Here is a 13,226-nt window from a genome sequence, read left to right on the forward strand (position 1 = left end):
GGGGCAGATGCATGCATTGCTGTTTCTTGTAGATAGTGACTGTGGTGCAAACTGAAAAAACAATGGCATTTTCACAAGGATGGGTATAATAATTATAGCGAGCTTTGCACTTTGCTAAATTAAGAATCGGTAGCTTTCTTAAAATTACAATTAACTCTTTAACCCCTAAACGACCCCCAATATGCCTTTTAACGGTGGAAGTTAAGGGTACTTAAACCACACGGGGCGGTGGAAAAAGTGTATAGCCCCCCAGAGTTGGATTTTCTCTGGGGTATCAGCTGCCGGGGGTAGCCAAGACCCCAGAGAACATGATTTGGATTGGTTTTTACCGACCCCGGTTTTGCAATCGCTACTGTTAACCATTTACCGGCAACTGCAAAAAAAGTCATATGTGCCATTTAATTTCTCTCTCCTCTGATATGATTGCACATCAGAGAAGAGAGAAATAGGGTCCCTGATCCCCCGGTACCTCCTAGTGGTCCTCGGACCTCCTGCCCCCAATGGGCACCGCCATCTTTTCCCAGGAAAAAAAATGGCCGTTACCCGGCAGATCTCGGGGTCTTGGCTGCTGCGGTTTTCGAGACCCCAGAGAACATAATTCAGGTCGGTTTCTACCGACCCAGGTTTTGTGATCACCTCTACTAACAGTGTAGCGGTGGCCATAAAAAAAAGTCCGATGTGAGTCCCCAATCCCCCCATACTTACCAGTGTCTCCTGGTGCTCCTCGGCCCTCCTGCTCCCTCACATGGGTGCCGCAATCTTGATCAGGGAAAAAAAAGGCGGGCGCATTCGCCGCGCACCCGCCGAGATCTGCCGGCCGGTACCCTGGCAACAATAGGAAGATTTTTCCTATTGGTTCATTTTGGTCACTGTGATAAACCCTATCACAGTGATCAAAATAAAAAAAATAGTAAATAAACCCCACCTTTATCAATTCGCTTGTTAGGGAAAAAAATAAAATAAAGAAAATGTATTTCCATTATCCCATTAGGGTTAGAGTTGGGCTAAAGTTAGGGTAAGGGCTGCGGCTAAAATTAGTGTTAGGGTTCTCACTGAGATAACAGACTTTCAATATGTGGCCTCTATTTTGTAAAATTTTTAAAAACAAAAAATTCTGTATACAGCAAGGGTAGCAGACCAAAAAATGCAATGTATGCCTGCAAAAAAAGGATTTGGACACCACAGATACAACATGCATCTGACGGTGATAACCGACTAATCAAAATGTGGCCTTGAGTTTTTTGGGACCACCAGCTGGGTCCATCACTATAAGGCCAGGTTCACACATAAGCAAGATACGGCCGAGTCTCGCAGGTGAAAGCCCATCTCTGGCACCAGCACTCTGGAGTGGAGCATGCAGCCACACAGCAATACATGGAGCTGCACGCTCTGCTCCGGAGAGCCGGCGCCAGAGCTTGGCTTTCACCTGCGAGACTCGGCCGTATCTGGCATATGTGTGATCCCGGCCTAAACCTGAGAATAAAGTCCAGTCGATGCAATGGAAGCATCATGACTCACCACCTCCAAAGATGGCATGTGCCCAACCCTCGGCAGGCAAGGTCATGCTCACAGTATATTGGGACCGACATGGAGTAGTATTGATGGATTTCCTAGCAAAGGATGCCATGGTCACTGGGGCATGCTATGCATCACTGCTGTGGAAATTGCTTGAGGCCATCAAAACCAAGAGATGTGACATGCTCACAAAAGATGTCCGCCTTCTGCAAGGTAAGATAATGCACCAGTTCACAACTCACATGTTGCCCAAATGGAAGCATGCTCCTGTGGCTTTGAATTTCCACAGCATCCCCCTTATTAACCTGACTTTGCACCATCAGACTTCCACCTCTTTCCAATAATTAAGTTATTTTGAAGGGAAAGCATTTTCCACATGATGGAACAGATTTCCGAAGTCACAATGTGGCTTTTGGATCAACCTGTTGACTTTTACAAGCAAGGTGTTTACAGTTTTTGAAAGAGATGGGAGAAGTGTCTGTCTCTAGGTGGAACCTATGTAGAGGAGGACTATTAACTGCCAAGTTTCATTGTTCTCAGTCCACAGGAAGTGTGTCAGGGGAAATCTTTAATGAATGCCCCTCATATGTAAATTTAATATTATAGTTATTATAATTCAGAGGGACCAAAAATGTGTCAAGAACTGATTGCTTACCTTGTTAAATAAATAAAATATCATCAAAGAACTGTATCCAACTAAGTCAATATGATAGGAAACCCCTAGACACCATATCTGTGCTGGGTGGGCTTTGCAAATCATTATGAATTTTAAGTAGCAGATATAGTGGAAGTGATGGGTTACAACTCATAATCCATCCCATACTTTATAATGAATCCAAGCAAAGCAGACAATTATTTTTTGGAAACCAATAAAAGGATCTGATGCCAACTAAATAACTAAATAAAATGCCTAAGGCTAGTTTCACACATCAGTTTTTTTGTTTTCAGGCTAAATCCGGCTAATGTTGTAAAAAACGGATCCGACGTAAATTGTGAATAACTGATGCGCAGATCCGTTTTTTTAGCTGGATCCGGTGTTCTTTAATGCGCATGGATTTTTTGACTTCCTGGTTCCGGGGAAGGAGAGAGAGAGAGAGAGAGACCAGAACGGGAAAACTTCATGTTTGTGTGGGAAATGTTTTGAAAACCGGATCCGGGCGCTGGATTTATTGTTTCACACCTCCGTTTCATGTGTTTTTGGCCAATTCCGTCACTGTGCGTTTTCTCTGTCCGACTGAAACGACTATTTGGACAGATCCGGAAAAAAACGGATGAAACGTCTGGCCATCAGGCACAATCCGGCGCTAATACAACTCTATGGGAAAAAACGGATCCGGCTTTAAAAAAAATGATCTGTTTTTTCCAAAAATTGTCAGATTGTGCCTGAAACAAAAAACCTGATGTGTGAAAGTAGCCTAAGTGCTTCCTTCTAAAATAAAAATATTGGCCAAACCACAATATTCCCTCCTACGTCTGCTGGCTTGAAGACAACCTGTTATAAGCCAGTAATTTCTGTTAAGGTCTGTCTTTGTCAGGGTGTTAGATTGTGAAAAGGCCTGTGAGTGTGTTAGCTGTATAGCTCCTCACAGAACAATCTGAACAAGATTTCTGCAGATGAGCTCAATATTAATAGTTGAAGTACAGTACATTTCATTTTTGAAAAGGATAGGAACTTACCAAATCACATATTCCCTGTTCCATTAAAAGCTCTTCCAAAGTGTGAAGTGCTTCCAATCCCTGTTAAAGCATGTTCGGTATGGCTCTTTGAACACTGATAAAAAAAGGAAATATAAATTGCTGTGTGCTCAGTGCCCAAAATAGCTGCAACATTAAGGAGTTAGTGATCAGTGTATATGCTCTCATTCGTTCTCGATTTCATATGTCTCTACAAATAATAAGTGCAAGCAAAGGTACAAAGCCTATAGGTTTACTGAAACAAATGTGGTCATTGAGAACAAATCTTCTTGAATAGACACTTGGCAGCATAAAATGCAATGCTTAAATCAATAGAAACTAGATAGAAATGCTATAAAGAAACAATGGTATTATTAGCAACTGTGTTGAAAAAGCACGTTGTAAAGCAAATACTTTAGCCCCCCTTTTAAGGGAATGTGACACCTTATGTACAGTGTAAAGACAAATCAGATAAGCTGTGAGACTAACTAGCCAGATATAAAGGGAAAAGAGAAGCAAAATGACTTTCCAAGAATAATCATCTCCACAAAAAAAGCAAATACCGTATTTTCCGGCGTACAAGACGACTTTTTAACCCCTGAAAATCTTCTTAAAAGTCGGGGGTCGTCTTGTACGCCGGGAATCGCCTTGTACGCCGGGTGTATATGGTGGGTGGGGGGGGGAGTGATCCTGATGACGACGAGGGGGCGTCTCACAGGAAAGTGAGTATCCCCCATTACCTTATCATAGCGCTGCAGCGTGGGGTCTCTGTGCTGGGAGCGGCGGCTGCTGTGCTGTGCTGTGGCGGCTCCTCTTCTGCAGTGTGGGGCCTCTGGTGCTGTGGGGCGGTGGCAGCGGTGGCGTATCTTCATGCAGTCGGGGCTCCTCCGGCATCTCAAAGCCTAGAAGCCCCGCCGGCAACTCCATCGGTGTAATGCGCTGGCCTCCGGGAAAATGGCCGCTGCTTAGATTCAGATCTCGTGTCCCGAGATTTCGGGACGAGATCTGAATCTGAGCATGCACAGCCCCCAGCGGCCGGGCCACCACATCGCACCTATTGAGCTGCCTCCGGGAAAATGGCCGCTGCTCAGATTCAGATCTCGTCTCCCGAGATCTCGGGACGAGATCTGAATCTGAGCAGCGGCCATTTTCCCGGAGGCCACCTGACCGCATTGTACCGATGGAGTTGCCGGCGGGGCTTCCAGGCTGAGATGCCGGAGGAGCCCCGACTGCATGAAGATACGCCGCCGCCACTGCCCCACAGCACCAGAGGCCCCACACTGCAGAAGAGGAGCCGCCACAGCACAGCAGCCGCCGCTCCCAGCACAGAGACCCCACGCTGCAGCGCTATGATAAGGTAATGGGGGATACTCACTTTCCTGTGAGACGCCCCCTCGTCCTCATCAGGATCACTCCCCCCCCCCCCAAAAGGCACATATTCACCGGCCCTATAAGACGGCATACGGTGTATAAGAAGACCCCCAACTTTTAAGAAGATTTTATTTTTTAACTGGTAAAGTTGGGGGGTCGTCTTATACGCCCAGTCGTCTTATACGCCGGAAAATACGGTAGATGTATTATAACTGTACTATGTAATCTATTATGCAATTTATTTTAAAATATTCCTATAAATATAAGATTGGGAAGACAAGTTTAGCTAGTGAGCCATTTCAAAGGTGACTATTAGGAAGGACTGATTATAATCACTTTATAGTCATAGTATATTTTTTATTCTGTCTAGTCTGTAACAAGTGACACAGACTTGTTTTCCAGCATCTGTCCCTGAACACTTAATCAGTGCTTCTATCCCAAAGCACCTGTATAGCTAAGATTATATTTAGTTGCAAGGAAAAAAATCAATCATTTTAAATCTGACACAGTTTGATGTTCATTTCAGAATGTATCCATCATTTTTTTCCTCCAGAACATATCTCTACACTTAGCCAATGAAGTCGGAATTTACTTCATATTTACTTTGAAAAATAGCATTTGGCTTTGTCTTGTTACACATATCTAAAACTTTATTTCTTGAAAATTATATATACACATTTGCAAGCAACTATGATGGGAAAATAATGCATTTTGTAAGCTTTTCAGTTAGCGTTTAAACAAATAAGTATAATTATAGTGTGAAATCATCTGAAATATTGCTGGATGGAGGAGTTTTATTTATCTTTGTTTTTCTTTTTAGAATAAAATCTGCCTAATAAATGCATTTAGAGATAAATTAATAAAACTTTTCCATTATTTTGTGTATTTTATCATTTGTGCAGATGACTGATTGTTGTTTTTGCCAAGTCAAGTGATTTTAACTATTTAAGAAAGTTGATTGTCTCCAATGCCTACTTTTATGAACATTCATGCTTGTTGTGATTTAATCCAACATCCAAAGGGCAAATGCTCTGAGTAAAGAAATGTATACATTTTTTTTTATAAATTCATTGTCATTAATAGGATAAGCATGTACAAAAATGCTAATTAAGTCCTTTACAAATAATCTCAGAGAACACTGCTGCTAACGAAATGTTACATGTTTACTTGCCTATATCCCTGTAGATAGACATGACCATAAGCTACATCCATAAGTCTAAGTAGATACTGATTTTCCGAAGTAAAAATTAATATGATTTAGTAATAGTCCCATAGTAAGCTACATTACTGCTACTCTACTAGACATATCAAATGTATATGACTTAATGGTGCAGCTTGACAGGCTTGTATTAAGAACAGAGGTGTACCACCATTGATAGAAGAAAAAGTTTGCAAATTTCATCCATAAAGCAAGGAGAGCAATGAAAACATTACCCCCACATAAGCGTACACAAAATTTCAGCCACAGAGTATGAGGCATGATAACCCACATGCTCAAAAATTATGTTATAGTACTTTATGTACTGCAAATGCCTCTGAGGAAAGCATAGTAGGTCCCGAATCACGAAGAGTTTACCTTGAAAAAAATACTGTTCAAAGCAGCCAACCATGCTTGAATTAGGGTCTTTAGTATTAGTCTGGATTAGACAATTATGCAACCTTTTTTTTCACTCCACAAAATTTCATCCACAGAGAATGGTACAGAGAATACTCCAACATAAGATTAGTGTAAATATCATCCACAGAGCATGTTTTCCTTGAGAAAGCTGATTAAAAGCTGGTAGTATGAACTTGGATCAAGCAAGGCTTGCTACCAGCAATCCAGTTAAAATTTCATCCAAATACCATATTAACACATTTGACCCACATAAGTTAAACCCTTAGTGACGGAGCCAATTTACAGCTTAATGACCAGGCCAATTTTTACAATTCTGACCACTGTCACTTTATGAGGTTATAACTCTGAAAATCATTTAATGGATCCCGCTGATTCTGAGAATGTTTTTTCATGACATATTGTACATATTGTTAGCGGTAACATTTCTTATACTGTATATTACTTGCGTTTATTTATGAAAAAAAACAGAAATATGGTGACATTTTGAAAAATTTTGCAATTTTCAAACTTTAAATTTTATGCCCTTAAATCAGAGAGATATGTCACACAAAATAGTTCATAAATAACATTCCCCACATGTCTACTTTACATCAGCACAATTTTGGAAACAACATTTTTTTGTTAGGAAGTTAAAAGGGTTAAAAAGCGACCAGCAATTTCTCATTTTTAAAGCAAAATTTACAAAACCATTTTTTAGGGACCATCTCACATTTAAAGTCACTTTGAGGGGTGTACAAGACAGAAAATTCCCAAAATTGAGACCATTCTAAAAATGACACCCCTCAAAGCGCTCAAAACTACATTCAAGAAGTTTATTAACCCTTTATGTGCTTCGCAGGAACTGAAGCAATGTGGAAGGAAAAAATTAACATTTAACTTTTTTTTACAAACATTTTATTTCAGAACCAATTTTTTTTTATGTTCAGAAGTGTAAAAAGAGAAAATGAACCACAAAATTTGTTGTGCAATTTCTCCTGAGCACGCTGATACCCGAAATGTGGGAGTAAACCACTGTTTGGGCACATGTCAGAGCTCAGAAGGGAAGGAGCGCCATTTGACATTTTCAATGCAGAATTGGCTGGAATTGAGATGGGACTCCATGTCATTTTTTGGGAGCCCCTGATGTGCCTAAACAGTGGAAACCCCCCACAAGCAACACCATTTTTAAAATAAAACCCCTTAAGGAACTTACCTAGATGTGTGCTGAGCACTTTGAGCCCCCAAGTGCTTCATAGAAGTTTATAACGTAGTGCAGTGAAAATAAAAAAATCATATTTTTTCCACAAAAAATGATATTTTTGCCCTCAAATTTTTATGTTCACAAGGGTAACAGGAGAAATTAGACCACTAAAAATGTTGTGCAATTTGTCCTGAGTAACCCTATACCCCATATCTGGGGGTTAACCACTGTTTGGGCGCATGTCAGAGCTCAGAAGGAAAGGAGCGCCGTTTGACATTTTCAATGCAAAATTGGCTGGAATTGAGATTGGACACCATGTTGCTATTAGAGAACCCCTGATTTGCCTAAACAGTGGAAACCCCCAAAAATGACACCATTTTGGAAACTAGACCCCTTAAGGAACTTATCTAGATGTGTTGTGAGCACTTTGAGCCCCCAAGTGCTTCACAGAAGTTTATAACGTAGAGCTGTGAAAATAAAAAATTGTATTTTTTCCACAAAAATTATCATTTCGATCCCAAAATTTTATTTTCACAAGGGTAACAGGAGAAATTAGACTAAGAAAGTTGTTGTGCAATTTGTCATGAGTATGCCGATACCCCATATGTGGGGGTAAACCACTGTTTGGGCGCATGGCAGAGCTTGGAAGGGAAGGAGCGCCGTTTGACTTTTTCAATGCAGAATTGGCTGGAATTGAGATCAGACGCCATGTCGCGTTTGGAGAGCCCCTGATGTGCCAAAATAGTAGAAACCCCCCCACAAGTGGAAACATTTTGGAAACTTGACCCCTTGAGGAACTTATCTAGATGTGTGGTGAACACTTTAAAACCCAAGTGCTTCACAGAAGTTTATTACGTAGAGCCATGAAAATAAAATATCTTTTTATTTTCCTCAAAAATAATTTTTTAACCCACAATTTTTTATTTTCACAAGGGTAAGAGGAGAAATTGGACCCCAAAAGTTGTTGTCTAGTTTCTCATGAGAACGCTGATACCCCCTATATGGGAGATCACTGTTTTGGCACACATCGGGGCTCAGAAGGGAAGTAGTGACTTTTTAAAATGCAGGCTTTGATAGAATTGTCTGCATGTTGCATTTGCAGACCCCCTGATGTACCTAAACAGTAGAAACCCCCACAAGTGGCCCTTAGGCGCTTATCTAGATGTGTGGTGAGCACTTTGAACACCCAAGTGCTTCACAGAAGTTTATAAAGCAGAGCTGTGAAAATAAAAAAAATCTTTTTTTCCACAAAAATGATTTTTTAGCCCCAATTATTTTTATTTTCCCAAGGGGAACAGGAGAAACTGGACTCCAAAAGTTGTTGTCCAATTTGTCCTGAGTACCCTGATACCCTGGTGGCACTGTGTTGCATTTGGAGACCCCCTGATGAACCTAAACAGTGGAAATCCCCCAATTCTAACTCCAACCCTAACCCCAACACACCCCTAACCCTAATCCCAACCCTATCCATAACCTGAATTAAAACCCTAAGCCCAACACACCCCTAACCCTAATCCCAGCCCTAATCATAACCCTAATCACAACCCTAACCCCAACTCATCCCTAACCCTAATCCCAACCATAACCTTAACCCTAATCACAACCATAACCCCAACACACCCTTAACCCTAATCCCAGCCCTAACTATAACCCTAATCACAACCCTAACCCCAACACACCCCTAACCCTAATCCCAACCCTAACCATAACTCTCACCACAAACCTAACCCTAGTCCCAACCCTAATGCAAATACACCCTTAACCATAATCACAACCCTATCGATAACCCTAATCCCCAACCTAACCCTAATCTCAAACCTAACCCTAATCTCAAACCTAACCCTAATCCCAAACCTAACCTAATTCCTACCCTAACCCTAATCTCAACCCTAACCCTAATCCAAACCCTAATCCCAATCCTAATCCCAATTCTAACTCTAACTTTAGCCCCAACCCTAACTATGACTTTAGCACCAACCCTAACCCTAACTTTAGCCCCAACCCTAACCCTAACCCTAACTTTAGCCCAACTCACTTTAGCCCAACTCTAACCCTAATTGGAAAAGGGAAATAAACACATTTTCCTTATTTTATTATTTTTCCCTAACTAAGGAGGTGATAAAGGAGGGTTCATTTCCTATTTATTTACTATTTTGTTATTTTGATCGCTGTGATAGGGTCTATCACAGTGAACAATATGAACCAATAGGAAAAATCTTCCTATTGTTGCCGGGTGCCAACTGGCAGATTTCAGCGGGCGCACTGTGCATGTGCCTGCCATTTTCTTCTAAGAAGAAGATGGCGGCACCCATGGGGGAACACGAGGAGCACCGGGAGGTACCGGGGAGGGATCGGAGACCCTATTTCTCCTCTGATGTGCGATCACATAGGAGGACAGAGAAATTAAATGGCACAGCGGATTTTTTTGTGGTCGCCGGTAAACGGCTAATACCGGCGATCTCAACTCGGGGCGTTAGTAAAAACCGACCCGAATCATGTTCTCTGGGGTCTCGGCTACCCCCAGCAGCCGAGACCCTGAGGAAATATGACTCTGGGGGGTGCTATACACTTTTTCTATTTTTTTTAATTAACGGCACTGTGGTTTAAGTACCCTTAACTACCGCCGTTAAAAGGCGTTTCGGAGGTCGTTAATGGGATAACAAATTTCACTCATAGAGCATGAGCCAGAGTTACCCCACAAAATGTTATTAACAATTTCACCCACATAACATGTTTTCACATTTTCCCCACAGCTCCAAAAATATCACCTCCAGTAGCATACAAGCAGCAGAAAATAAAAAGCTCCCAATTTGATTCTGGATACAGCTGGTGGTCTGCCGCTATCGTCTTGCTACTGCCAGTCCCAGCCACTTTGCATTGGCATGCCTCCCCAATGTTCTTGCTTTACGATCAGTGGGGCTGAAGTGCTTCCCTTGAAACAAATATTGTTCGAAGCAGGCAACCACGCCTGAATACTTCAGAAAGGGATAATAGAATTGTACTCTTTTTCTATTTTCTTATTTTTTCAAACTAAGGACATGATTAAGAGGGGACCAGGTGGAACACAGATTGAGGGAATCTTTCAATCTTAAACCGCCCACAGGCAGGTTGCAGAGTACACATGGGTAATGGAGAATCAGGGTTCTATTCTGGAGAGGCAACATATAAATGTGTTCCTCATCCAAGGAAGGCAGCAGTCAAGCAAATTAACCAATTCTCAACTGAGTGAACAGCTGATATTGCAAGACAGAATTTCCAACCTATTAAAGCCAAAACAAAAATTGGTGCAAAAAGATAATGCAAAATAATGTAAACCACACAAAACCAGCAAACATTTAATAAGAAAAAGCCTATAGTAAATGCCAAAATAGAACCTATTCACAAGAGATATAGCCATACTTAGTAAATAAAAATAAATCCTTATTAGCAAAATACAATAAAATGTAAAAAAGGCACAGTAATAAGGATACAAGACAGAAGGAGAAGACAAATGTATAAATATTATCTATAATATAACGCTGGGAGCATCACTCTGTCCGAAGCCTTTATAGACTGCGCAAGCGCAAGCGCCGGTGCAGTCTGGACCCCACAGAGTGACGCTCCCAGGAGAAGGAGATCACGGTATGCGTAAGCAGTGAACGCACACCGCGATCTCCAATGGAGAAGCAGGGACGAGCCAGGAGGGTGAGTATGTGATATTTACCTGTCCCCGTTCCAGTGATGCGCGCTGCTCCGTCCTCCGCCTGCGACTGTTCAGTCAGAGGGCGGAGCGCATTAACGCGTCATCGCGCCCTCTGAACTGAACGTAGCAGTGGAACGTTGGACAGGTAAATATAGCAAGTGCCGGGGGGCCTGAGCTAGCGGCGACTCCGGCACCTGACCCCCCCAGCGCGCCGGTGTCCCCGCCTGCTCAGGCCGCCAGCACTCGGCACCCAGCACAGCCACGCACAGCCGCCCACACTCACCAGAGCCACGCACAGCCGCCCGTACTCACCACCGTCACCCACAGCCGCCCACACTCACCACTGCCATGCAGAGCCGCCCACACTCACCACCGCCACGCACAGCCGCCCGCACTCACCACAGCCGCCCGCACTCACCACCACCACACACAGCCGTCCGCACTCACCACCGCCACGCACAGCCGCCCGTACTTACCACCGCCACGCACAGCCGCCCGCACTCACCACCGCCACGCACAGCCGCCCGCACTCACCACAGCCGCCCGCACTCACTACCGCCATGCACAGCCGTCCACACTCGCCACTGCCACGCACAGCCGCCTGCACTCGCCACCGTCACGCACAGCCGCCCGCACTCGCCAATGCCACGCACAGCCGCCCGCACTCACCACCGCCACGCACAGCCGCCCGCACTCACTACCACCATGCACAGCCATCCGCACTCGCCACTGCCACGCACAGCCGCCCGCACTCGCCACCGCCACGCACAGCCGCCCGCACTCGCCAATGCCACGCACAGCCGCCCGCACTCACCACCGCCACGCACAGCCGCCCGCACTCACCACCGCCACGCACAGCCGCCCGCACTCACCACAGCCACGCTCAGCCGCCCGCACTCACAACAGCCAACTCAGCTGCCCGCACTCAGCACCGCCACGCGCATCCACCCGCACTCAGCACCGCCACGTGCAGCCGCCCGCACTCAGCACTGCCACGCGCAGCTGCCCACACTCACCAACGCCACGCGCAGCCGCTCGCACTCACCTCCGCCACGCGCAGCCGCCCGCACTCAGCACAGCCGCCCGCACTCAGCACAGCCACCCACTCTCAGCACAGCCGCCCGCTCTCAGCACAGCCGCCCGCACTCAGCACAGCCGCCCACACTTAGCACCGCACGTGCAGCCGCCCGCACTCAGCACAGCCACACGCAGCCGCCCGCGCTCAGCACAGCCACCCGCACTCAGCACAGCCGCCCGCACTCAGCTCAGCCGCCCGCACTCAGCACCGCCACACGCAGCCACCCGCACTCAGCATCGCCACACGCAGCCGCCCGCACTCACCACCGCCACACACAGCCGCCCGCACTCACCACAGCCGACCGCACTCAGCACCGCCACGCGCAGCCACCCGCACTCAGCACCGCCACGCGCAGCCGCCCGCACTCAGCACCGCCACGCGCAGCCGCCCGCACTCACCACCGCCACGTGCAGCCGCCCGCACTCACCTCCGCCACGCGCAGCCGCCCGCACTCAGCACAGCTGCCCGCACTCAGCACAGCCACCCGCTCTCAGCACATCCGCCCGCTCTCAGCACAGCCGCCCGCACTCAGCACAGCCGCCCGCACTCAGCACTGCCACGTGCAGCCGCCCGCACTCAGCACAGCCACGCGCAGCCGCCCGCACAGCACAGCCACCCTCACTCTGCACAGCCGCCCACACTCTGCACAGCCGCCTGCACTCTGCACAGCCGCCCACACTCTGCACAGCCGCCCACACTCTGCACAGCCGCCTGCACTCTGCACGCAGGATGGGAGCAGCACATGATAGGATGGGGGCGCAGGATGGAACAGCGGATGATAGGATGGGGACGCAGGATGGAGCACCACATGAGAGGATGGGGCGCAGGATGGGAGCACATGACAGGATGGGGACGCAGGATGGGAGCACATGACAGGATGGGGATGCAGGATGGAGCAGCACATGACAGGATGGGGGCGCTGGATGGAGCAGCACATGACAGGATGGGGGCGCAGGATGGAGCACCACATGACAGTATGGGGGCGCAGGATGGGAGCACATGACAGGATGGGGACACAGGATGGGAGCACATGACAGGATGGGGATGCAGGATGGAGCAGCACATGACAGGATGGGGGCGCAGGATGGAGCAGCACATGACAGGATGG

The sequence above is a fragment of the Ranitomeya variabilis genome, chromosome 3 (genome assembly GCF_051348905.1).
Source record: "Ranitomeya variabilis isolate aRanVar5 chromosome 3, aRanVar5.hap1, whole genome shotgun sequence".
NCBI lineage: Eukaryota > Metazoa > Chordata > Amphibia > Anura > Dendrobatidae > Ranitomeya > Ranitomeya variabilis.